The 27,813-nt window shown below is 43.9% G+C and overlaps 1 protein-coding gene across 1 annotated transcript in view; it reads right to left on the bottom strand.

Moving 5' to 3' along the window:
* CCDC73 (coiled-coil domain containing 73) overlaps window positions 1–27,285 on the bottom strand; it is a 227,144-nt gene extending 199,859 nt beyond the window's left edge. The window contains exon 1 of the mRNA XM_075928786.1: window positions 26,335–27,285. The gene's annotated coding sequence lies outside the window, so the exon portion shown is untranslated. The remainder of the gene's footprint in view (window positions 1–26,334) is intronic.
* Between the last annotated feature and the right edge of the window lie 528 nt (window positions 27,286–27,813).

The following is a 27,813-nucleotide window of genomic DNA, read 5'->3' on the forward strand; positions in this document are numbered from 1 at the left end:
TGAAAATATTGAAATGTAAATGGGTGCGATTGACCACATAGGTTGTAGCAGCCATGTGACTCATAAGCTGGAGACAGGTAATTATGGGAATTGTGGGGCTGAGAGTGACAGTAGTAACCAGTTCTTGGATTGCTTGGAATTTCTGCATAGGGAGGTATGCTCTTGCAGATACAGAATCTAACTTGGCACCTATGAATTCTAGAGTTCATGTTGGTTGTAGTGTTGTCTTCTGTGTATTGAGTATGAGACCAAAGAGATCGAACATTTGCCTGGTTAATGCCACCATTTGCTGTGTCTCCATTTCTGATGGGCCTTTTACCAAGCAATCAGCAAGGTAAGAAAAAATAATCATGGCTTGTCTGCAAAGGTAGGCTGCTACAACAGCTAAGGTCTTTGAAAACACTCTCAGTGCCGAAGAAAGGCCAAACGGTAGTACTCAATATTGATAGTGATCTGTACTCACCATGAAATGTAGGAACTGTCTGTGTGCAGGATGAATAGTTATGTGATACTAGGCATCCTGCATGTTGAGGCCTGCAAACCAGTCTCCCTTCTCTAATGCTGGGATTAAAGTGAAACTATGGTAACCATTTTGAATCACTGCTTTCAAAGACACCAATTCAATTTGCAGAGATCCAAAATAGGTCACCATCCTCCTGTCTTTTTTTGGTGTGAGAAAGTAATGGGAGTAGAAACCCCTGCCTCTAAAGTCCTCTGGTACTACTTCCACTGCTCCTAGACTGAGCAGTCGTTGTACCTTCAGTTGCTGTGAAAGGGGTCCCTGAAAAGGGATGGGGAGGTGGGGGAAGCGAGGTAAAGGGGATAGTATACCCTGATCTTATTATCTCAAGGACCCAGCGATCTGATGCGATGGCTGCCCAGCAATGATGAAAAGGCCTCAGAGGGTGGTGATATTTCAGAGCAGTGTGTGTTGTTTCATGCGAGATGGGGAGATTCTGCAGACCCTCGACCAACAGGTCAAACCTGCTGCTTGCTTGCCTGGTTGCCGGTATTACAAGTGCCCTGTGAGTGTTTCCTTTGTGCGTGTTGTTTGCTCCTTGATTGATCAAAAGAGCGTTGTTTGTAACTGGAGGAGGAGAACTCCCGCTGCTTTTGATATGGAGTGTAGCGTTTACAGCGGAATGGGGGAATATACATCCCATGTGTGCACAATGTTGTTCTAGAGTCTTTGCTGGAATGCAGCACATCATCCGTCTTCTCAGCAAATAATTTTTGCTTGTTGAAAAGGAGATCTTCCACCTTTGACTGACACTCATGAGGGACCCCCGCAGATTGTAACCAGGAAGCTCTCCTCATAACTACTGCTGTAGCAGTAGCTCTGGCTGCTGTATCAGCTATGACTAGTTCTGTTTGGAATGATGTTCTGAAGGAGGCATAGCCCTCCTGAACTATGGATTTTAATACAAACCTTTTGGAGTCCAGCAGTTCTAAGAAAGAGGTCAACTTCGTGTAGTTATCAAAGTTGTGATTGGAGAATAGCGCTGCATAGTTTGCTATATGCAGGAGTAAGGTGGCTGAAGAATAAAGCGCTTTATCTGTCATGTTTTTATATTGTGGTAATTTGGCTCTGTGTCGAGCAGCGTCAATAACTAACGAATTTGGTTGGGGGTGGGAAAATAAGAAATCAGCTCCCTTTGGAGGGACAAAATATCGTTTGTCAGCTCTTTTGTTAATTGGCATTGTCGAAGCTGGGGTCTGCCATATCTTATCGGCATTCTCCATGATGGAATCATCTGTGGGGATTGCCACTTTTCCCCGTTGTGATGGCTGGAGGTTTTTAAGGAGCCTGAGTTGTTTCTCAGGTACCTCAATTAATGTGATGTCCTGAGATGCAGCCACCCTTTTGAAAAGCTCCTGAAACTGCCTCAAGTCATCAGGAGGGAACTGGCTGCGAGGTATGACCACTTCATCAGGAGATGATGATGACTGATCAGTTGGTGATACTATCTGGTGGGTACTCTGACCTTGGAGAGTTGACCTTCCTCTGGCTCAGAATGATGAGCTGTAGAGGGAGCATTAGGTGGTGACATTGCCACTGCCTGACTATGTGAGGGTTGCGGGGAAACAGAGAGCACGGGAGCTCGGGTGACTGGGAGCAAGGATATGTCATATCCAGAATGATGACAGCAATGCCAAGAGTCATGCCGAGAGTGATATCTGTAGCATATTGGACTGTGTCGTCTGTGGTAAAATCAGACTGGTGAAACGTGTCAAGATGCAATACCACTTCTGTAGTACACCTGATGATGTGGTGGTAGGCGCAGGGAATGGGGTGAGCATGGTGATTCCCTTGAAGAAGGAAGAGGAGAACGAGGTAGGTATCTTGTATAAGGGGATGGCGATAAACAGTACCTAAGTGCATGGTGCCTTGCTTGTTCACGTGGGATGCGAACCCTGTCATCCGTTGTTATTTGAGGAGAATATGGAGTAGGCGGTGTGGAAGACAGTGCCGGTGAAAAAGTCAGTAGTTCTGGGCTTGCTGATTGGACGGAGGCGAATTTGTGAAGTGCTTTCTTCAACTCCTGTCGACTTGGCACAGTGGACACATTTTTGAGGTACATGGGCCTCACCAAGACACTTGATACACTCTGCATGGCCATCCAAAGCTGGCATAGCATCATAGCATGTAGCGCACTTCTTAAAGCCGGGATAGCCCAACATGGCTAGTTACACGACGGGTTTTGTTCAGTAATAAAGCAAACTATACCAACTAGAACTTTAACAACTATAACTCTAACTAACTACAAGACTAAACAATGAAGTATTCTATTCCTGACAGGATTCTCTGAGGAGAGAAGGCTCGCTCCGTCTGCAACCACAGGTGGCAAAGAAGGAACTAGCGGGACCTGGACTGCGCAAGAGATCAAAAGAGTGAGAATGGCACGAAGTGCGTGTCGCACATGCATGGCCCAGCTGACCACTTCTCAAGAAAACTCCAATCTGCACCGCTGAAACAACCTGACACCTACAGTGGAGCACCTCCGGGGACACCACTCGAAGGAGAACTGTGAACTACTCTGTGATGAGTATGGCTCAGTAGGCTGTGGATCCTGACTTTAGAAAAGAGATAGAGGCTGTATAGAGGGTCAGAGTGAGCCTCTGAAGCAAATACTATCCACCAGTAGCACAAGACTTACGGGGCATGGCTGGAGCTTTGCCACAATAGATACACACATACAAACAAACACATAGCCTTTTTTCCACAATTATGAAGGCAATAAACTTACTTTTTTACCACAAAAACTGAGATTTTTCTCATGGTCATTTTACTACAGGACCTAGGGCTTTAAGTAAAATATTAAATATCATATAAAATTCTCACTCTAAAATTGCAAGAGTTGGTAACAGTTCCATGCAGCTGATATATAGCATTGCTCCTTCTACTGATCTGGCAGTGGATTCATCTACTCAGCTATTTCCCTTCCCTACACATAAAGAATTGTGTGTAGTGCAGGTATCACACCACAATGCAGATGCATATTACTGCCATTATTTCTTTCTTTTTGAATTTTTTTTTAATATCAGCAGTCCAAAATAAATTTTTTTTAATATCAGCAGTCAGAATTCAGGGAGCTCTAGCAACATCTCCTCCTTAGTATACCAGTTAATCCCAGGACCACACTTAGCTCCTCCCTGTGCTGGGGCTTCACAGGTGATGAGGGAAAGGGGAAGAGTACAGAACCAGGGAATTCTCCTGGGGAAATTCCCAATTTGTGTCATAAGCCAAAATAGGATCAGGAATCAGTGTCTGAAGCCTTGTTAACTAATGGCTAAAACCACAGTACTAACAATACCTGAGTTGCTTGGGGAAGGGATTGTAGGTGTGATTCTTTTCTGTTACTCCACTGCAAATCAGAAGTAATTCTAATAAACTCAATAAAATTACACTACTGCAAAAACAACAAACAAACAATCAGGCCGAGTATCATCTTCTGTCTCATACAGCACTAAGAATAATGTCAGCATTTAATAAATTATCAACAATAAAATGAAAAGTACTAAAGTTGCCACACAATTAACATGTATGTAGAAATTTCAAGAGTAGAATTTGCCTGCAAAATCGGTGTGTAAAAATGTACTAACATTAAGCAACAGCAAGTGGTTGTCTGAATGTGCAAACAAATACTGTACAATTAACCAAACTGTGTACTTGCATTTGCACAGTTACACATTCATTTTTGCCGATAGAATACATGCTTAATTATTTTTAAAAAAACTGGCACTAGAATTCAGAACATACAGACCAATCCTTATTTAGCCCAAACTCCTATTGAATCCAAAACTGTCCAATCATACCATCCCCACCATAACATGCAAATAATTTCTTTCTTCATTATTTGAAATGACTCCAGATTTCAGAGAGACACCACAAATACATAAAACAATACAAGAAATACAACTTTCTAGACTATATTAATGTTGGGGAAGTCATCAACAGTTACATAACTAATAAAGACCCTATTCCCATTTCATATTACTGTATGTAGAAAACTATTGAGTACATCTTTAATCATGCTATGTCCTGATTTAAAAGATAAGATTTTGTGAGTATAAACTAAAATGAGGAGAACTGGTATATGTTCCAATTCTAATAAGACAGTCACATAGGGCTAACTCCATGGGCTAGATTTACAAAGGTACATAGGAAACTTTTATCTACTAACTTTCTCAAAATCACTGCTTAGCTGCCACCTGACCCTATAAGTGCCTAAATATTCCCCACAAGCATATGAAGAGCTACCTAAATCCTGGCACCACAACCTGGTTCACAAGTTGCTTAGAAGTTGGAGTCCAACTTCACATTTAAGTCCCTGCTGGAGTTTTAAACTAGGCATTCCACTCATTGCCTGAGGAATGCTTGATTCACTAGGCATTCTCAAAGCACGCCTACTAGACCAAGTCTCCTAAGTGTACATGTGCATGTCCATATCTCCAAATGCTGAACAGCTAACAGCTTAGAGCACTTATATGAAATGGGAAGTTCCAGATTCACACTCAGACTTTGCCTGATTTGACACAAGGATTTGAATCCAGGTTTCCTCAAATCATAGGAGAATGCCCTAACATCTTGGAAGGGGAAGAATTGGGTTCAATACTATTGGATATTCTAGGGTGCATCTCTCTATCTCTCCTGTCAAGATTGTTCCACTGTGTATAAATAATTAAATATGCATCGGACCAGATGGACAGACATACTCTACAGCATGCTGGTTCAGACATTTCCTATTCTAACAAAGATTTAATCATTTATGCAAAGTGGAACAACTCCACCAAAAGAGACTGAAATTAATTACATAATACCCCATAGCCTCATGGGTAGGGCATTCTCCTGAGTGCTTGGAGACTGAGATTCCAATCACTCCTCTGCTGGATTTTGAACAGCTACTGGAACACAGATCTCCCACCTCCCAACAAAGTTCCTTAATTATTGGGTATAATGGTTGGGATGGAGGGGAAGGGTAGATTTTTTTCTGGTTTTCATCGAAAAATAGTTGAGGGAGAGGTTTCAAAGTTAAGACTTCCTAGGAGAGAGAGGCACACGGAAGCCCAAATCAATGGAATCAATGGATACTGCATGTTGTTTGGTATGATAAAGAATATAGATATTTTTTCTGGTACAACAAAAGATGTCCCTAAAGAAATGTGTGCTTCTTCTATTCTTAGACACAAACATGTTTGTCACAGAGTTAGTGCAAAAACCTTTGGTTAAGAACTTTACACTGTGCATCTTTAACACATTCTAAATGTTAAAAAATATAAAATATGTAATATATATAAAATATTAAGCATTCATTACACTTTCTTTTCTATTATGTTTCATGTTTAACAAATATAACATGATAAAATTACTTTTTAAAAACACATGATTAAATCTGTTTATTAATACACTTTAAGTATTATAAAGGTTTTTATATCTTTGAATAACATTTATTAAAAATTACATCTTAAATACTCTATACTAGAAAGTAAGTTAGCCTATGGCCTGATAGGGGTCAGGGTAATAACACTGAATGGACAAATTACACTGTCATTCCACTTAAATTATTTAAGTTATTTAATTTGACCTGTAGATAGTCTCTTGTCTTCTCATCATGCCTGACTTTTAAGTGGGAGGTCTTCATTCATGATGATCCTTTAATGGAAGCAAAGCTTTCTCCATTTAACCCATAGTGTTATCAATCATGTACAGGGATAAATGAGCCTGTAAGATTTTGCCAGTATCACAAATGACACTGTGACCGGAGGCCAACATCTTTATTTGCTTCTCCAGTGATTCACTTCAGTAGATATTAACCAATTTTATAATCCATGAAAGGCAAAATTAAAGGACACCATCCATAAAACAGAATAATTCCTATCAGCAACAAAGTGATGTCTGTATTATCTTATAAATTATATGGCCATACAGTGTGGTAATGTAATGAAGTAAAGATGGTAATAATCAAATGCCTAGGGCAACGCTAATATGCATTTAATCACACAGCATGAAGCCATTTGTCACTACAGTTGAATGCATGGGTACATAAAACACATGAGTCACGTCCTTATTGTTATAGTATAACAGCATTAATTTCACACTATCATTTTACCACAACAACAACCGGTAGCTTTTGATATTAGATTAAACTTCTGAGTACTACAACTGATCAAAGTACCTTTTAAAAGAAATAATGATTTAAAAGAACATATTTACTTTTTTTAAACTTGACAGATTATCTGAAAAAGTGTGACATTTTTGTACAAGAAACTCAAATACCTTTACTTCTGCCCTGAATGACACTTATGTGCAAGATGAACCAATTATTAAATTTATAGAACCTCTTCATATATAATTATGCATATTTTTTTTACAAGTATATGGTCACTGACAAAAAATATATAAGACAATTGGCCTAAGGGAACTGGATCTTTTTTTATGAAAAATGCCTATCCCATAAATGTTATATCCCAGTGAAATGCATTCAGGTTTAGCGCCAGTTGTGCTCTAATTCAATCAAGAAGTAAAGATATTAAGGGGAAAATTGTTTTCAGATTTACCTGTTCCAAACTAATAGCTTCCAATCCCAGGGTTGCCTGTAGGAACATGACTAGCTCATTCCTGAGCTACAGCTGCAACTGCGGGAAATATTGAGTACACCACAAAAAAATTCATAGAGCACCTTACTATTTTTAATTTAAGAAAGGCTTCTGTGATTTTTGTATACAACAGTGCAGAGACTGGATGACTTGTGTTAGTCAAATAAATGAAGATACAAATACAGCCACTCAAAGTCCTGATATAAATGGGTGTGAGATGCGGGGATGTATTTTCATACCTTGGGCTGTGTCTAGATTACATCCCTCTTTCAACAAAGGGATGTAAATTAGGCACTTCAAAATTGCAAATGAAGCCGGGATTTGAATTTCCCGTGCTTCATTTGCATAATCACGTAATGGCGCTCTTTCAAAAAAGCACTATTTCAAAAGTAAAACCACGGTCTAGACATGGTTCTTTCAAAAAGGGAAGGCTTTTTCGAAAGATCCTTCGAAGTGCCTAATTTACATCCCTCTGTCAAAAGAGGGATGTAATCTAGACAGCGTACAGTGAGAACAGCCTACAGAGACAGTGAGAACTCTGCAGATTAGGCTACAGTTTAAGAGCGAATGTCTCATAAATTTTGTTTTATTATATGAATTAAATTGAAGGCCATATCATTTTGTCAATTTTTAATAAAAAAATGTGTGAAATCAACTGATCTACTTAAAAAGATATGAGCACAATAAAGTCCTGAATTTTAAACATGTTTTTGTCAGAGATAAATTTAAGGCTAATGTAGGTTCAGAGACACTAATTTATCGCTCCAGAAGCAAGAAAAGCTAGATCTCATAGATGAATTTTATTTTTATTATCTCCTGCAAATATAACTTAAAACACCAAGGCAACGTATATATTTTGACAGTGATCAATTAGGTACATTAACTGGAGGAAAATCAAGAGAGAATCAGCTTGAATCCTTTTCTGCTTTCATTCAGGGTGAACTGAAATCTGTCCTTAGATTCCATTTTGATTGTAATTTGTCTCCAACCTGCCATTCACAAGAGCCCTGATTCTCTACTGTGTCCTACAGAAATTGCATACAGCAGAGAGGAGAGGCCATCATGGATCCCTAATTCTCTTGACTATGCTGGTTACAGACTCCTTGGTGCTGCTCTAAAATTCATCATCTAGTAATGGTACTGCAAAGCACAGTAGGCTCTGATTATGCCTGCTTCATATGCTCTACATTAGGGGTTGTTAGGAGAGGCCTTGCAGCTTTGTATGCCAGCTGAGAGACTTTCAGGGAAGTCCACAGTGAATACAAAGAGAACAAAAAAGTGGCATATCTCAGGGTATGTCTACACTACCCTCCTAGTTCGAACTAGGAGGGTAATGTAGGCATACCGCACTTGCAAATGAAGCCCGGGATTTGAATTTCCCGGGCTTCATTTGCATAAGCGGGGAGCCGCCATTTTTAAAACCCCGCTGGTTCGAACCCCGTGCAGCGCGGCTACACGGGGCATGAACTAGGTAGTTCAAACTAGGCTTCCTAGTTCGAACTACCTAGTTCGTGCCCTGTGTAGCCGCGCTGCACGGGGTTCGAACCAGCGGGGTTTTTAAAATGGCGGCTCCCCGCTTATGCAAATGAAGCCCGGGAAATTCAAATCCCGGGCTTCATTTGCAAGTGCGGTATGCCTACTTTACCCCGCTAGTTCAAACTAGCGGGGTAGTGTAGACATACCCTCATATATGCAGACTTGGGATGTTAAAAGTAGGGATGTTAGCAGCTGCTCAGGTAACGGGTTAATCCACAAGTGACTGCTTAATGCTTACCAGTCCCGGTTAACCGCAGCAAACTCCCCGCCCCCTTCCCATGTGCTCTGCATTTAAAACTCAGACTAGCAGGCTGGCTCAGTCCCCAGCCTGTCAATCTGAGTTTTAAATGAAGAGCATGCATGGGGAGCTGCCTGCTACCGTGCACTGCTTGCTGCCTCTGATACAGGTTTTTAAACCAGCTCCCACCTGCCGCCCCTTGTGCTGCTGCCTCTGATATAGGGAACACCTAGTAACTGTGTAATAAGTAAAAATTTTAGTGGTTACATGGTAATTAAAATAACCAATTTAATTCTCTAGTTAAAAGTGGTTTAATAAGATAACTGTGTAACCACTAAAAATCTCAGTAGTTACACACATTATAGGTTCTGCAATATAAAGCTTAAATACTGCCGCAGCAAAGCCGCTTCCCCAGGAGCCGGGCCACAGGGGCTACCGGCTCCGCTCGAGGGAGGGGCTTCACTGCCATAGTGAAGCCACATCTCTTGAGAGTCAGGCTGGGAGGGGCTTCCAGTTCCACTCCCTGGGAAGAGGCTCCGCTGCTGCAGCGAAGTCAACTTCCTTGGAGCAGGGCAGAGTTTAACCAATGACATTAACCAGTTAATCAGTTTAACTCTAACATCCCTAATGTTAGACCGAGACGCACCACGGTCCCACCGCCCGGGGCCTTCCGCATCTCCCTGGTCTGCTGGTCTCCAGCAGACCAGGGAGACGCAGAGCACGCGGGCAGCGGGACAGCCCAGACGCGCCGCGGCTGTCCCGCTGCCAGCGTCCCCCGAGGCTTTGCTCCCCGTCTCCCTGGTCTGCTGGGGGGGGGGGGGGGGGGGCGCAGCTAGTGCATTCCCCCCCCCCCCCCGCAGCAGACCAGGCTTTTCTCCGGACGCTCTGGGCGCTACTGGACTAACCCAGCAGCACCCCAGCTGCTCTGCCCCAGGCGTCCCCAAGTCAGCCGCTGCTGAAACTGACCAGCGCTGACTACAGGAAGCCCGAGGCAGACTTGCTCTGCCCCGGGCTTCCTGGAATCAGCCGCTGATCAGTTTCAGCAGCAGCTGACTTGGGGACACCTGGAGTTCTTAATTTGAATCTGTATGTAAGAACTGGCGTCCAGATTCAGCCTGTTGAAACTGATCAGCGGCTGATTCCAGGAAGCCCGGGGCAGAGCAACTCTGCCTCAGGCTTCCTGTAGTCAGCCGCTGGTCAGTTTCAGCAGCGGCTGAATCTGGACGCCAGTTCCGACTTACATACAGATTCAACTTAAGAACAAACCTACAGTCCCTATCTTGTACGTAACCCAGGGACTGCCTGTATTTACACTGGGCTTGACAGTAAGTAAAAGTGATTTTATTAGGTACAAGCAGTAAGATTTAAGTGGTTATAAGTGAGAACAGGCAGAGCAAAGTAGATTACAAACTCAAAATAAAAGAAAATGCCGAGCTAACTAACACTGAAACCTCAGTACACAAGCTCATTACAAACTCACCCTAAAACTGTCTCTTTTCTAGCAAAGCCTTTCAAACCAGGGCTGTCCCTCACTCTGGGGTCTCTGGTTCCTTTCCTCGGGAGTGCCAGTCAAAGGCAAAAGACTCCTACTTTCCTATTGTTTTTAAAGATTCCCTTATTGCATGGGGAGTCACCTGGTCGGTCCCCACTCTGCTGCATCTGTGGGCCAGTTCTGGTGGCTTAGCGGGCCGGATTAGGCCTGCATAGGGTCACATAGGGGAGGCAGCAGTAGTTTTCTATTCAACTATCAGACTGCATGTACAAACAATAGTGACTGTGCTCGCCGCTTTCATGATTTTTTGCCCCTTAACCTATGGTTTCCAAAACATGCCTGTAGTTTGGGTGGCAGGGGTTAGTATTAACCTTAGGATCTGCAATCCTCTGGCAACTGCTAGCAACAATAGCACCAGAGGGAGGTGGGAGGAAGGAGGGAAGAGAAATTTTGTAGTGCCCATTCACCACTGCAAACACTTTCGCGCACTCGTCAGTACAGTTGATGGCCCGGCACCCATGAAAGCAGGGCCATACTCACCATGGCGGGGACAGAAAACTGGTTTAATGAATACCTTGTGTAAATCAAAATGTTCTGCTTTAAACTTCTATGAAATAAGGGGAGTTATTTTTATACAGCAACTCTACACTAGACCATAAGTCTGAACCGATAATTGCTGCTTTGTGCTTTCCATGGCTTACAGCTGAAAGTGTCCCCTTCAGCTCTTTCTCCACACCAGTGGAGGAGCTCTAACAAATAAGACAATGGAGAAAGAGCATGTGTGATGACAGGCTTAAGTAATTTATGAACACCACTGAAACAGCAGATACTGAGCAAAGAGCATGGAGCATGGAGCATGGACATTGGGAGCAGGAGAGCAAGCCAGCAAAAGAGCATGGCATACAGCAGAGATGCTACAAATTCTGAAGGAACAGACAGGCATGTTGACGCATCTGATTGACCTTCAGGAGAAACACCTTGAAGTTATATTCATGGGTGACAAGTATTGTAAGCATGGGAGAGCACTGCACCACTCATGCCGTATGTCCGCCAGGTGACATGGGCGGGTGCTGAACAAGTGGGGCCTGAAGTGAAAGAGGCAGGGGTTGGTGCACTAGCCATATCAGACAATAATATGTGATAGACAAGGTCACTATGTTTCTAAAGACAAAATGAATATTCACTCCCTTCCACAATTTTATTCCACCAGTCATCCAGGTTTCATTTTTTCATAATCTTTAAGTTTCAATATAAAAGCCCACATCTAGAGAATGAAACCATCTTTATTAATTTAAAATGCAGGGAAGGGAAGGAACATGGAAACTGAAGCAGTGTAGGGAATGTGCTGTAGACAAAATCTTAGCAGTCACAGAAAAGTTCACACTATGGAAAGGCACCATACAGAGAAGCAGCGCACATTACTGTGGGTCATTACTGAAAACAAGTTTTTAAAGCCTCCCCGAGACACAAAGCTCTACACTGAGGTCTTCTGACTGCGTTAGTATCTGATTGCTCGAAATTAAGATACAGCTTATCCACCTCCATGCTCCTCCCCTTCCCTGGACCAGCATGAATGAATTCAGACAAAGGGTTACCCGGAACATTGCTGAAGGGTGTTTATTGATGTAAATTCTTAAGGGTACGGTAACATGCATTACACTCATACTACCAGTATGGAGGCAGGCTACAGATGCGGCGTAGATTTCTTCCGATTTCACAGGCAGCTGGAGCTAGCCAGGCAACAGCTTCCCAGAGATCGACCACAAGGCCACAGCATTCCTAGAAATCCCTTCGGATCTACGGGAAGGCTTCCTTCTCTGGGACAGTCCCAGATTTCTGCTGTGATGTTACAATTTGTCTGGAGAGAGAGAGAGAGACAGAAAGCAAGAGCCATACCTGGCCACTCGTAACATTAACTTATATACCTGCAGAGTCCTTCTTTGCCTTAAAAGGTCACAGAGAGCTGGACTGCCTTGTGATCGGACGTTTTTCACTCACATTCCGTAGGTTACATACATATTTATAAAGTGTTTACACAATATAGCCATGGAACAAGCATTTTGATCTTTATCATTAAACCACATACATTTGCTTAGCTTTGCAAATAACAAAGGTTATCTAGGCTATGTCAACTGAATGGCTTCAAAGAATAAAGCACCTCTCTTCAAAAGGAAACTCACATACCACAGTTGCTGATACAAGTCAAGTCCCAGCTGAGAGAGCCAGACACACAAAACAAGGCGTTTTGTGTCCAGCCAGCCATTGCTTCAATGTGGGGGGGACATGTGTCCATCTAGCTACAGTGGGTAGCCAGTTTTTAAACCAGCTCCCACAGAACCACTTGCCCCCTACAACTGCTGCCTCTATGAGGAAGCAGTGTGGGGATGGAGGGAAGTGGCTCCAAGGGAAGCTGAACGTGTGGGGAGCCAACTTAAATGTTCCACCTCCTCCCCCACACACTCCTCACATGTAAACATGTAATTGAAACTGAACTGTAACTGAAATTTTAAATGCCGGCTTCCTGCAAACACCGGCTCCCATCTGCCCCCGCCCATGCTGCTGCCTCTGTATCAGGGGCAGCAGTGAGGGGAGGCTGTATTTAACTATGAAGGTTAACTAATGAGCCGAAGCTCATCAGTTAACTTTGTACACGTTTACACTTTCACATCCCTAATCCAGACTAGGGTAAAGCAACTTTAAGAAGAGAAATTAACATATGCTAGATTTCTTTTTCCTTACATTTTTCTGTGCCAGTACAGGATCAGGCATAATAGAGCTCTGCTCTAACACACCCTACCTCCATCTTTCACTAAGTCCCTTCCTTTTCCCTATACCAAGGATGAGAATGGCTGAATTTAAGAATTTAAGTGAGAACCAAGACTTGGGCACAGATGACTTACAACATCCCCTCAAGATTGTGCTCAGTCAGTTACCAAAGACATGAATACCTCTGTCTGAATCTGATTTTCTTTGTAAAACAACAATACATAAGAGGAGTTACTCATGTCTGCTTCTAGTATAAAACAAATTTAATAGGATATTAAATATATTGAATAAATCTACTGATTCAGATTTTGCAGATGCTATGATGGAGGCAAGACACAATTTCTTACCTTCTACAGAGACACATATGAAATCTTTGTTGCAGGGTATCATCTTCAGTTCGAGATTTCTGCCATGCGCATAGCAGCTGTCTTGCACATGACTTCCTCTCTCACAGATAATTATTTAACCATGTATGAACTCTGAAGCTGAAATCATGAAAGAGGAGGGTAGGGCTACACTACCAATGGAGGTAGTGCAGGAAGTGGCAGAGCTGCTTTTTCCTGCTTTCTGTCTGGCAGAAATTCACCAGCACCAATGGATTCACCAATGGCCCTCTCTTACAAATTAAGGTCAATTTGTGCTGCTTATGCTGTGTAACATGGTTTTAGCTGACCAGAGAATTTTATCTTGTTTCATCTTGAACACTTCCAGTGACAGTGTCTCAAAAGTCAAATTACTATTCTCTCATATTCATATTCAATTATACTCCACTGATAAAGGATGCATTTCATGGGCATAGTCATTGTGTTATACAAGGATATTGAATCATTGATGAAAACACTTTCCAGCAACTAGTCCAATTTAACTAGTATTGAAATATTTAGAAATGCTTATGTAAATCAGAGAAAACTATTTGCAGTATAATTCCAGAAAACATTGATCAAAACTTTCTATATATACAATAGTTTAATGCAGAAGTTACCAAAAAAAGATTACTTGGGTAACAGAGTTAGTTGGATGACATGACTGAATACCTACCTGCTTTCTATTAATAGTGTGATGTCAGTTCATATCGATGACCACATTTTGTATCTGATGATTGGTTAGAGATTAAGGAGCTGGATATTGTATGTGTATCAGAGGGCTTGTCAAGCGGCGCGAGCCCCGCTCACCAACCGTGCGGTCTGGCACGCTGCACATGCGCAGACCATGTTGCCCATGCGCTGATCACGCTGTGGTGCCGTGCCACTCTAAAATCTACTCGCCCTGGGCGAGTAGATTGCCGTAATTGTCAAGCCTTGTGTACCAGGGACCAAAGGTCACAAACAATCCTACATAAATAGGATTGTAAAAATGTAATTAAATTATTTTAATCCACTGCAGAACAAAACATAGAAATATAAGACTTTTATCACAATTTTAAAATTGTATATGGACACATAACATACTGAGGTGCAATAAATTAATTTTTCTCCCCACCTATCAACCCCAATATGATTTATTTACTTCAGTCGTTTGAGCTATTGAACTAAGTAGAGCAGTCAATACAAGACAACTAAAGTACCTAACTTCTACTCAAATAGGTAGAACTAGAAATATCTACTGAGATCTTTTTACAGAAATCTGATCAAATTACATCTACAGTAAAACTCCAATAGTCCGGCATCCAATAGTTCAGCACTCCTGATAGTCCGGCATCAAAATGGCAAGAGCCTAGTGAGTGAGCTTCGGCAAAAAATGAGTCACAAGGTAACAGCGGCAGCAGCTGAACTGAGCAAAAAGGGTAAAAAAGGCTTAAAAAAACTAAAACATTACAGTATACTGTATACAGTATGTACAATAAAAAGTGTTAAGAACACTTTATATACAGTATATAATGTATACAGTATATATATATATAACCATCTTATAGTACACCTCCTGATAGTCCGGCGTATTTGATAATCCAGCAACACCTAGGTCCCATAGGTTCCGGATTATCAGAAGTCTACTGTATTTGGTTTTGAACCACAGGATGATATCAAAGCATTTATATCAAAGGTTTTTGATCTGAGGAAGTGGGTCTGGCCCACGAAAGCTCATCGTTAATAAACCATCTTGTTAGTCTTTAAAGTGCTACATAGCCCTGTATTTTGTTAAAGCATTTATTGTTTGTTTTATGCACTATACTGCCACCTAGTTGACACAATAATAAACAATGCTGCCTTGCTATTTCTAATTAGGAATTCTGAGCCATATTAAAATCTATCTGGAAATACTTTTTGACAGACAACTACGGAGTCAGGAGCAATGTGAGGGTGACTTCACAGACTCTCTAACTTGTTTTCCTATCAGGAGATTTAGTCACACAAAAGGAACACACAATGCACATTTAAGGCTGGTTTGGGGTAAAAATGTGAACATGTACAGTTTACTGATAAGCCTTGGTTCATCAGTTAATCCACACAGTTACACACACCTCCTCCCTGCTGCCTCAATCACAATAAAATTAAGTTTAATATGCTCAAGAAAAGAGATCATACCACAGTTTAGTACTGACATTAATCTTTGAAAAGAAAACACAAGGTCATAAAAGGGGTGTAAGTACAACATAAGAACATAAGAACGGCCGTACTGGGTCAAACCAAAGGTCCATCTAGCCCAGTAGCCTGTCTGCCGACAGTGGCCAGCACCAGGTGCCCCAGAAAGAGTGGACCAAAGACAATGATCAGCGATTTGTCTCCTGCCATTCTTCTCCAGCCTCTGACAAACAGAGGCCAGGGACACCACTTCTATCCCCTGGCTAATAGCCTTTTATGGACCTAACCTCCATGAAATTATCTAGCTTCTCTTTAAACTCTTTTATAGTCCTAGCCTTCACAGCCGCCTCTGGCAAGGAGTTCCACAGGTTGACTACACGCTGTGTGAAGAACTTTCGCTTATTAGTTCTAAACCTGCTATCCATTAATTTCATTTGGTGTCCTCTAGTTCTTCTATTATGGGAACTAATAAATAACTTTTCTTTATCTGCCCTCTCCACACCACCCATGATTTTATATACCTCTATCATATCCTCCCTCAGTCTCCTCTTTTCTAAACTGAAAAGCCCCAGTCACTTTAACCTCCCTTCATATGGGACCCGTTCCAAACCCCTGATCATTTTAGTTGCCCTTTTCTGAACCCTTTCCAAGGCCAAAATATCTTTTTTGAGGTGAAGAGACCACATCTGTACATAGTATTCAAGATGTGGGTGTACCATGGTTTTATAATCTCCCTCAGCATTTCAATGTCAGTATCGTTGTCCTGGTCAGGTGGTCGGTAATATATCCTTACTGCTAATTTCTTGTTATTGGAGCATGGAATTACTTATTATCCATAGCGATTCTATTGAACATGTTGATTCATTTAATATTTTTATTTCATTTGATTCTACATTATCCTTCACATACAGTGCCACTCCGCCACCCACCCGGCCTGCTCTATCCTTTCGATATATTTTATATCCCGGTTTGATTGTGTCACACAGATTTTTCTCATTCCACCAGGTTTTAGTGATGCCTATTATGTCAATCTCCTCCTTTAATACGAAGTACTCTAGTTCACCCATCTTATTAGTCAGACTCCTAGCATTTGGTAGAAGCACTTTACAAATTTGCCACTGCTTATTTGTCTGCCCTTCCCTGATGCATTGGATTCCTTTATATGCGGTTGTTTGTCTGCTCTGGCCCATGGTTTATCCTCTCCCCTCCTCTCTTTCTGACTACAGCTTAGAGAATCTCTATCAATGGATTCTCCTCTAAGAGAAATCTCCATCCGATTAACGTGCATCTCCGCACCAATCAGCTTTCCCCCATCTCTTAGTTTAAAAACTGCTCTATGGCCTTTTTAATGTTTAGTGCCAGCAGTCTGGTTCCACCCTGGTTTAGGTGGAGCCCATCCTTCCTGTATAGGCTCCCCCTCTCCCAAAACTGCCCCACTTCCTAATAAATCTAAACCTCTCCTCCCTACACCATCGTCTCATCCACACATTAAGACTCTGAAACTCTGCCTGCACACCAGGCCCTGCACGTGGAACTGGAAGCATTTCCGAGAATGCCACCATAGAGGTCCTGGATTTCAGTCTCTTTCCTAGTAACCTAAATTTGGCCTCCAGGACATCTCTCCTACCCTTCCCTATGTTATTGGTACCTACATGTACCACGATCACTAGCTCCTCCCCAGCACTACACATAAGTCTATCTAGATGCCTCGAGAGATCCGCAACCTTCGCACCAGGCAGGCAAGTGACCATACGGTTCTCCCGGTCATCACAAACCCAACTATCTATGTTTCTAATGATCGAATCACTCACTACTAACACCTGCCTCTTCCTAACAACTGGCGTTCCCTCCACCTCAGAGGTATCCTCAGTACGAGAGGATACCGCAACATCCTCTGGAAGGAAGGTCCCAACTACGGGACGGATTCCCTCTGTTCCCATTGAATGCTCTGTTCCCTTGAGGCTTTCATCCTCTTTAAGAGCACTGGGTCTCATACTGGAGGTGGGACAGTACTACAGTGTCCCGGAAAATCTCATCAACATATCTCTCTACCTCCCTTAGCTCCTCCAGTTCAGCCACCCTGGCCTCCAAAGCCCGAACTCGTTCTCTGAGGGTCAGGAGCTCCTTGCAACGGGTGCACACATACGCCACCCGCCCACAGGGCAGGTAATCATACATGTTACACTCGACGCAATAAACAGGATAGCCCCCACTCTGCTGCTGGGCTTCTGTCTCCATTTTACTTATGAACAAGTTTAAATATAAACTGGGCTTCTTATTAAATGTCTGTAATATAGATTATTATAAAAATTATGTTTAAAGGTCAGAAGTCACTAGTGCCCTCTAACCTCCCCCTCTAAACTCCCTCTCCAAACTCCCTGTTAGCTGTTCCTGTTTCGCAAGCTCCCTGGTCGCTGACTCACAGGCTTATAAAGCCCTGGTAGCTCCTCCCCCTGACTGAGGCTCAGCCAATTAACAGAGGCTTCTAGATTTCAAACCTTTTAGAAGCTCCTTCAAACAAACAAACCAAACAGCCAAACACAAGCTCAAAAAACACCAAATAACCCCCCCCCCACACACACACACACACACACAAACACACTACAGACAGCCACTTACCACAAGGATCCCATATTTACTCCTCTTTTACCTGGAGAACTCCCTCTCCAAACTCCCTGTTAGCTGCTCCTGTTCACAAGGAGCTCCTGAGGTCTCTTGCAACTCTAATCTTCTATGATGAATGTAAAAATTAGATAATTAAAATCCTTAGATTCAGCATGAATGTGACATAAATATCAGAGTATATCTTAGGAAAATAAATGAAGCAGAAAGACAAGGGCAGAAAACAGTATGACAAATTCAAGAGTTTTTTCTAGCCACAACAGGTATTATTAAAAATGCAGATCTGGCCCAATTTAGGCCAAGAAAAAGGAATATAAACATGACAAATAATTAGTAAATTGAAATTAGGAAGAGTTTTTTTGAATTTTGAAAACAGTTATCTCAAAACACAGAAACAAACAACACACTCAAGGTTTTCAGAAATTGATTCCTAATATTGGGCTTCTATATGCATATTTAGGCATCTGAATAAATAGCTAATTTTCAAAAGTCCTGATCACCTCACGGCTTCCATTGACTTGAGATCAATTCACACCTAATCACTAAAGAAGGGTGAGAGATGAACTCCAATGAACATGCTAACAGTTCTCAGATACTAAGGGAGGATCTTTGCCACCAAAGAAGAAGAGGTTACTCACCTTGTGTAGTAACGATGGTTCTTCGAGATGTGTCCCTGTGGGTGCTCCACTCAAGGTGTTGGGTCCCGACCCGGTGCCGCTAGTCGGAGATTTCCAGAGCCATAGCCGGGCCGGACTGCACATGCCTGAGAGCAGCGCGCGGCGTTCGCGCCTTTGCAACGTCTCACGGTCCGGCCCTCCCTCATCAGTTCCTCTCACCGCTCGGTCTCTGAAAGATAAAGCAGAAAGACCCGGAGCGGAAAGGAGGGTGGGACGTGGAGCACCCACGGGGACACATCTCGAAGAACCATCGTCACTACACATGGTGAGTAACCTCTTCTTCTTCTTCGAGTGGTCCCCGTGGGTGCTCCAGTCAAGGTGACTACAAAGCAGTAACCCAGAATGCGCTCCGGGTCAGTTATTTTCTACCGTGGATAGAACCGCAGAGGCCACCGGTCTCCGATGATGGCGGAATGGTGGTACATACATTCCCAGCGTACAGAGTGTTGTTCTTGAATCTTTGCCAGTATGAAGGACCTCATCTGTCTTCTCTGCAAATAATTTTACCCTGTCAAAAGGAAGGTCCTCAACCTTGGAGTGTAGCTCCTTGGGTACTGCCGCTGTGTCAAGCCAGGACGAGCGTCTCATAGACACTGCTGTTGCTACTCCTCGAGCCGCTGTGTCCGCCATATCCATAGCTATCTGGAGATTAGCTTTTGAACAAGCATAGCCTTCCTTGAGGATCGTCTGTAACAGCTCTTTATCGGCGTCCGATGAGCTTTGGGCCAGCTCTGTAAGCTTCGCGATATTATCGAAACTATGGTTCGCCAATAGGGCTGCATAATTCACTATGCGAAGGAGCAATGTGGCCAATGAGTATACTTTGCAGCCAAATATATCCATTTTTTTTGCCTCCTTATCTGCCCCTACATTTTTCAGCTGTGGGTTCTTAGCGCTTTGGAGAGCTGCATCAACGACCAAGGAGTTTGGCTGAGGGTGGCTAAAGAGGAATTCTGAGTCTTTAGATGACACAAAATAACGTTTCTCTGCCGGTTTCAAGGTTGGAGCTGTCGAAGCCGGGGTATGCCAAATTTCTGTTGCTGACTGGAGGATTGCTTCATCAATAGGGAGAGCGACCTTAAATTGTTGTTTTGGATGTAAATTTCTCCAGAGTTTGAATTGTTTCGTCTGGACATCTGATAGCTGGACGTCCTGAGACTGGGCCACTCTCCTAAAAAGATCTTGAAATTCCTTTGTGTCATCAGGAGGAGAAGAATCTCCCACAAACACAGCATCGTCTGGGGAGGATGACGAAATATCTTCTGGAGATACAGTCTGCGGGCGATCGTCCGTATCCGAAATTTGTCCTTCCTCAGGCTTGAACTACTAACTAACTAACTATAGGTACTAGAATTCAAACTGTCTATAATAAATTTCTCTCTCTTTTTTTTTTTTTTTTTTTTTAAGAACAGCTTTTCTCTGAGGAGATAAACGGCACTCCGCCAGCAACCACAGGCGGTTGAGAGGAACTGACGAGGGGGGGCCGGACCACGAGACGTTGCAAAGGCGCAAATGCCGCGCGCTGCTCTCAGGCATGCGCAGTCCGGCCTGGCTACGGCTCTGGAAATCTCCGACTAGCAGCGCCGGGTCGGGACCCGACACCCTGAGTGGAGCACCCATGGGGACCACTCGAAGAAGAATCATAGGGTTGGAAGAGACCTTAGGAGGTCATCAAGTCCAAGCCCCTGCTCATAAATTCTGACTCAAATTAGCATTGTGAAAGAGCTATTCTACTGGTACATCTACACCAATTTTTTTTTTCCAAAATAGCTTATTTCAAAATAGCACATCTAATACACAAAAAGCACATTGAAATAGCTCTTGACTATTTCAAAATAGAGTATCCACACTGATTCGACGCTAACTCATATTTAAGGCCACCCAGAACCACTTCAGGCAGGGCATGCAGTTAGCCTCAGGCAGCAGCTCCCAGAAGTATCTGAGACTCATGCTTAAACAGCCGTTTCTCAGGTTCTTCTCCTGCTTGCCTACCTCTCTGAGGGAAAGCAAAGCCTTTTCTCTGACTGCTGTGGTTCTCCTTGAAGACACCTCAGCTTGCCAGCCATAGAGCCAGAGCTCCCTCTGGGAATGCAATGGCCCCATCTGTCATGCTGCAGTTTCTGTAGACTGGCCTTCTAGCCCTGCAGGAATGAAACCCTCAGCTGAATCAGGAGACCCACACCATGTCTGAGAGCTCAGCTTTTCCAGTTGCACTCCACCATACACTGCCACTTCTAGCAGCTGGACACCAGTTTCAACTGGTGGGACCAGATCATTATGAAGTGGTGGGATGACCAGAATTTCCACATGAGGAAGGAAACCTTTCTGGAGCTGTGTGCCTGGCTTGCCCCTGCCCTCACACCACCAGTAGAAGGAGATAGACGGACAAACAAACAGAGAATCGCTGAGTTGCCAGATCCCTTGGGGGTCCCCAAGCCCACCCTGTTCACACCCAGAGCCACCCCCTATGTAGCCTACCCCCTGGCAGGGCTGTGTGAGGGAAGGACTGAAAAATCTGCTGGGGAAGGGAGCTTCCCCTCTAACACCACCCCCAATGCTCCATTTCCTATGGTTCCACATTCCAGCACTTCACGCCCCCTCTTCCCTCCGGACGGTAGCCCAAGAGCGCCATACCTTCATGACGAGGGCCGTATGGGCAACTTCCCCATGCTAAACTGATTGCCAATAGATTAGTAGCTGCCCGGCCTGGTTAGCTTCCACATAGCGATGGTGACCCACTTCTCCAGGGGCATGGCATGGCGCATGTGTGTGCCTTGTCGTGTGAGGGCACAGGCGCTGCCTAAAGCATACAGGCATGCTGGTGTGTGTGTGCGCGTGCGTGCATGTGTCCCCAGCCTCCTTCTAGTGGTGGTCCCACCCGGGTGTCAAAAGTGTGGCTGGCCTCCCCAAATCCTATGAGCAAGAGTCCCAGGGTGCTGTGGTGCAGCCTCCTGGGGCTGCACGGCCCAGACTGGTACTGCAAGTGCATCCACATAAACAGACTGCGGCGCAATTCCCAGGACAAGAAAGCTGAACAAGGAACACGCCCCAGCCCTTCACTGCCCGCCACATCCACCCTATCTGTGTCATCTGCCTAAGATCACTCACCTGATGATCCTTCCCCGGCCTCAGAGGATACCTGGGACACATGCAGGCCATGGGGTACCAGCTCAAGTGTCATTGAGGTGATGGTGCTGGCCACGTCGGGATCCTTCTCCTCCCCATGACCAGCTCTGCCCCCCAGACAGGTGACGAAGGGCTATTGGCCATGCGGCTGTAGATATGGGCATTGCGCCATTTGGTGCAGAGATCCTGGAGGTTTTCCTCTTCGCTTCAAATCTCTATGAGAAACAGGATCTCCACCCCAGCCCAGGATGGTGCACACCTCTTGTGGCACCTGGCAGGCTCCTGGGAGCCCTCAGACTGCTCCCTCGGAGTAGAGGAGGGCTCTTGGGGGGCACAAGGGTCACTCATGATGGCGTTTGGAATGGTAGTGGCAGCGGCAGCATGGCTGAAGGGCATGACGGCCAGCTTCCTGCCACAAGTTTTTTCCCCTGTTGCTGCAGCTTTAATGGCTACAGGGAAACAGGGTCTAGAGAGTCCTGATGAGTGTGGCCAGAATGGCCAGCAGGGTACCTGTGGGATTTCCTAGAAGCCCCTATTTCGAAATAACTCCAGCTGATGTGTCCACACACACCCTATTTCAAAATGGCTATTTTGAAATAAGTGTTATTCCTCACAGTGGAATGAGGTTTACAGATTTTGGAATGAGCCATCTATTATTTCAAAATTATTTTGAAACAATGTAGATTATTTCAAAACTGTGTAGATGCTCGCATTGTTATTACAAAATAACGGCTGTTATTTCAAAATAACTGTGCTGTGTATACACACCCTGAGTGACAGGAAGAGGAAGGAATGCAAACTAGATTTTGGTTGAAACAAAAGACAGGACTATGTAGCACTTTGAAGACTAACAAGATGGTTTATTAGGTGATGAGCTTTTGTGGGCCAGACCCACTTCCTCAGATCAAATTGCGGAAGAAAATTGGCATGACCATATATACCAAAGAGGTACAATCAAAAAAAGTGAATACATATAAAAAGAACAAATCAAATTTCAGAACAGAGGGAGGATGAGGGGGGGAAGGTTAATGTCTGTGAGCTAATGGTATTAGAGGTGATAATTGGGGACGCTATCTTTGTAATGGGTGAGGTAATTAGCATCTTTGTTAAGACCCAGTCGTAAAGTGTCAAATTTTAACTATGAATGATAGTTCAGAGGTTTCTCTTTGAAGTCTTGTGTTAAAATGCCTTTGAAGCAGGATGCAGGTAGTCAAGTTGTTGAGACAATGCCCTCTCTGGTTGAAATGGCAAGAAACTGTTTTTTCTTTGTGACACTGTCTGATATCTGTTTTGTGTGCATTGATTCTTTGGCGAAGTGTCTGAGAAGTTTATCCAATGTACATAGCAGACAGACACTGATGGCATAAATTATATTTCTGGATGAGCAGGAATATGTGTTCTCGTTTTATAACTGAATTGGTTAGGTCCAATAATGGTATCAGCAGAGTAAATATGTGAACAAAGCTGGCAACGGGGTTTGTTGCAAGGGAAAGTTCCAGGGTTGGTATTAGTGTGGTATGTCCTGTGGTTGTTGGTAAGAATCATCCTGAGGTTAGATGGTTGTCTATGGGGGTATGTCTACACTGCATCCCTAGTTCGAACTAGGGATGCAAATGGAGACAATCGAAGTAGTTAATGAAGAGGGGATTTAAATATCCCGCGCTCCATTAACATGATCTCGCCGGCGCGCTAGTTCGAATCACAGCTGATTCGAACCAGGAAGTGCGCGCCGGGACGCGTTAGTTCGGACTAACGCCCTTAGTCCGAACTAATGTTACTCCTCAGCTGTGATTCGAACTAGCGCGCCGGCGAGATCATGTTAATGGAGCGCGGGATATTTAAATCCCCGCTTCATTAACTACTTCGATTGTCTCCATTTGCATCCCTAGTTCGAACTAGGGATGCAGTGTAGACATACCCTAGGAGACTATGGGTCTGTCTCCCAGAGCCTCTCCCAGTGTAGTATTCTGTTCCAGTATAGGTTGTAGTTTATTGATAATGTATTGGACAGGTTTAAGTTGGGGGCTATAGGTGGTGACAAGTGGTGTTCTATTGTTGGTTCTCTTAGGTCTGTCTTGAAATAGATGGTTTCTGGGTATTCGTCTGGCTCTTTCAATTTGTTTTTTTTTTCTCCAAGTGAATAATTTTGGTTGATATTCTTAAACCCTAAAGCAGGACTACTCAACTTTGGAAGCCCCTGGGGCCACAATGATACTCTCAGCACATGCCGAGGGCCGCAACTTACATGTGATTACATATACATGCAAACATATATGCAAATAGCTTCTTTCACACTGAGGACATGAATACAAAGCACTTCCTACAGTGCCCTGGCGCTTCTGGCACCTCCTCCCTGTGGGCTAGAAACACCAACACCCTGTACCTGTCTGTTCCAGCCACCAGGCTTCTTGCATCTTTCCATGTTCACCTCGCCTGGAAGACACCTCCTGGAGTGTGTTCAAAGGATCCCACTCACCAGGTGCACATTGAGCCTCGCATAAACCCAAACTGCATTAAGGGCTGGTCGGCAGGCTGCGTGTGGAGTAGCCCTGCCCTCTAGTAATAGAATGTTAACACAATGTAATTGTGCCCACTAGTAAGAAATGTTCAAACAGTAGTGAACAGGTAGTTACAAACCGCTGAAGGTGTTAAAAACTTGATTTGTGTATAGAATTTTAGATACATCTTTTAACATGTATCCTTAGTCTTATTAATCAGATGACACATCATTCATTATTGAAGCATTATTGTATTTTATCCTCTAATACAAATTATGATATGGTGCAGAACGAACTACGTATATGCCAATATCACTATGGAAAGAAAGCCTAAATTTGCCCCTACTATTAGTTACTACAGACTCTGCAGCTGCGATCTCCCAGGGCTTTATAGTACTGGTAATTTGAAATTTTCTAAAAAATATCATCCTACCAGTATAATATTATGCAACATCCATTAATTAAGGATTAAGAAAAAGCACAAAAGAGGTGTAAGAAAGTCAATAAACCGTGAAACCTTAAACCAATTCTCAATATGAATATATTTAAACACTTTTTAAATTAGAATATTTTTACATTTTAGCTCTCAACACAAAGAGACCATATAAAAAGGACAAAAACCAAGATGTTTCACTTTATAAGAAATTGTGATCCTCTTAGTAAACATGTCATATGTGTGCTTGTATTATTTGTGTGTCAACAATAGCTTTATTTTGTTGGAATCCATTGTCATGTTTACGGATGTAAGCGACTAGTAGACTATCCGATAAGCAGAAGCAGAAGCTAACAATAGTCACTCCCTCTCCCCCCCAAGCCTGTTTCCCCCAGCACCATCTGTGGGCACAGGAGAGATAGAAGCACAGCAGGAAACGGCACAAGCAGGGGCTGAAGCAGTCTCAGCTCATGCCTGTTCTGCTGGGCGTCTGCTTTCAAAAGCGCAGGAGCTGCAGGGAGGACGGGGTTTCTGCTTTTGAACTGTAGCAGGGGCCTGGCAGTTCAAACGCGGAGGCGCTCTTATCTACTAATTGAATAGTTTATGGAAATTCCATCGACTATTCGATTAGTTAATCTAAATTTAACATCCTTAGTCATGTTACAAGGCAACATTGTACAGCATCTACTGATTGATGCAGTAGGGTAGATTTCCTATCCCACATTACCATAAACTATAGTACTCCATGGATATTATCCCAGCTGAGTTAATTATTAATGTGGTCTTTTTCATATCACTGTGGAAATTAAAAGCCAAAGCAAAAAAAGGTGCTCAATCTCTCTGCCACTGTACTAGAATCAGAAATGCTAATAGCAACATGTTTCCTCTAGGCTGGACAGTATAAGCTAATATCTGGCAAAGAAATTATTATAGTAGTAGTCAAAAGCTTAAGTGAAGGAAGAGGTAAAAGAATGAGGAACAGGAAAAGAAGGGAAGAAGAGAAAGTCTTTCATTTTGACAGGATCTAGGAGACCTATCTTTACATAAATCACAAGAACAGGAAACAAAGGCATGAACAGACTGTCACATATTTTTAGCTGGTTTTGGCTCAATTGTTTTAGGTCTATGCTAAGAGGCTATTACCACGTGTTAGCAATTTCAATATTCCAAACTTTCTGTGCATACATCCACTCACAAATGGCACAGAGACCCGGAAATGTTGGCTTTAAGTTGTTCTCTGAAGCTCCTTAAGAATAGTAACCCTGGCAAACTCAAATCCCTATTGCGTTACCTGAGTGGGAATACTGGAGAGGCAGGACTAGATCTAACCTGTCAGACGCAGGCTCACAATCCTTGGCGGTGGAGGGTTTTATAAATGTCTCGAGATTTGACCAGAGCTGAAGCCCCCAGTTGACGTGCTAGGAGCCGTTTCGTGGCGCTGGTGCAAGGGGGAGGGTTGCACAAGACTCACGGAGAGGTGGGGGATCTGTACTGCTCGCGCTCGCCAGTGAGCAGCTAGAGAGCTCGGTCAATAAAGCATCGGGCTCCTTCACTGCGCAGACTCGCTGCCTGCAAACAGGACTCCAAAGCCTGCCTGGTTGGGCGGCACCGCCGTTGGAGAGCCCAGCCCGTTGATCCTACCCGCAACGCCACCCTGGGAGAGCTGGGGCCGGGCTCGGTCGTACAGACAGACAGCCCGTCACGCAGGGAACGAGCTCGCAGGAAGCTCGGCAACACGAACTCACCGAGCGGAATCCCGCCCCCGCCCGCAGGCTCCGCGTTTGGCGCCCCCCTCAGCCAGACTGTAATAAGCAGGGCGCTGGCTCTGCGACCTGAAGAGAAACGCCCCGCCCCAGCGCGGCGCAGCACGAGGGAGCCAGAGAAGAGGAGGGCGATCGGGCAGAAAGGGAGGCGAAGGGCCGGGGCGGCGTCACTTGTTTACCCGCACGCGCCGCTGAGCAGCCACGGCGCCGCCTCTTTCCCGCCAATTCCAACCGTCTGGTGCTCGCGGCCTCGCCTCAGCGAGCTGCGCACGAGTCTGGGCTGAGGCCTACGCAGCCGTAACCCGGCCTGCCCCTAAGGCCGGTGTCCGGGGCTGTGGTCGCTTGTACATCCTCCCCCCCCCCCTTGGGTTTCAGGGCTCTGTGTGTAAAATCGTTAGGCAGAAATGGAAAAAATAAAATGTGCCCTAAGGAAAGCACCATTTCTGAGCGGGAGCTGTTTGTGGGGCCACAACAAAAATATCACTTAGCTGTCTTGAACACTTTGTAAACTAGCCAAATCCTGGTGCACACTGGTTTTATTCCCCTTGTGTTTGAAAAAAATATTCAGTGCTGTTCCTTTTCATTTTGTTAAAGGAAAAATTCAAGATAATCCAGAAAGAAAAATTAGATATTTAGAAATGGCAGCCCTAAAAGCAGGACCAACCCCCACTAAATCATCTCAGCCAGGATGGGTTTTAATTGAAATAGTTACCACGTATCACAACATATGCAGGAAACAGACAGTGAATGGGTGAACATAGGTAGCTGAGCTTCAGAAAAAGTATGCTTTGCCTGCTATTATTTGGAAGAATTATGGAATGAAATGTTATCTGTATGGAAGTGAGCCCAAACATCCCTTGATTTCATTGGGACCAGGATTTCACACTTACACTTAAACATTTTATTCTTATCATTTGCTTAAAACCCATGTATTCAGTTACGTTGTTTTTGGTGGGTGCATAACTGGCTAGCTAACAGTTCTCAGCAGTTATTAATGGTGCACAGTTATGGTGGAAAGGCATAACAAGTGGGAATCACCAAGGGT

This window comes from Pelodiscus sinensis, chromosome 4 (genome assembly GCF_049634645.1).
Source record: "Pelodiscus sinensis isolate JC-2024 chromosome 4, ASM4963464v1, whole genome shotgun sequence".
Lineage (NCBI taxonomy): Eukaryota > Metazoa > Chordata > Testudines > Trionychidae > Pelodiscus > Pelodiscus sinensis.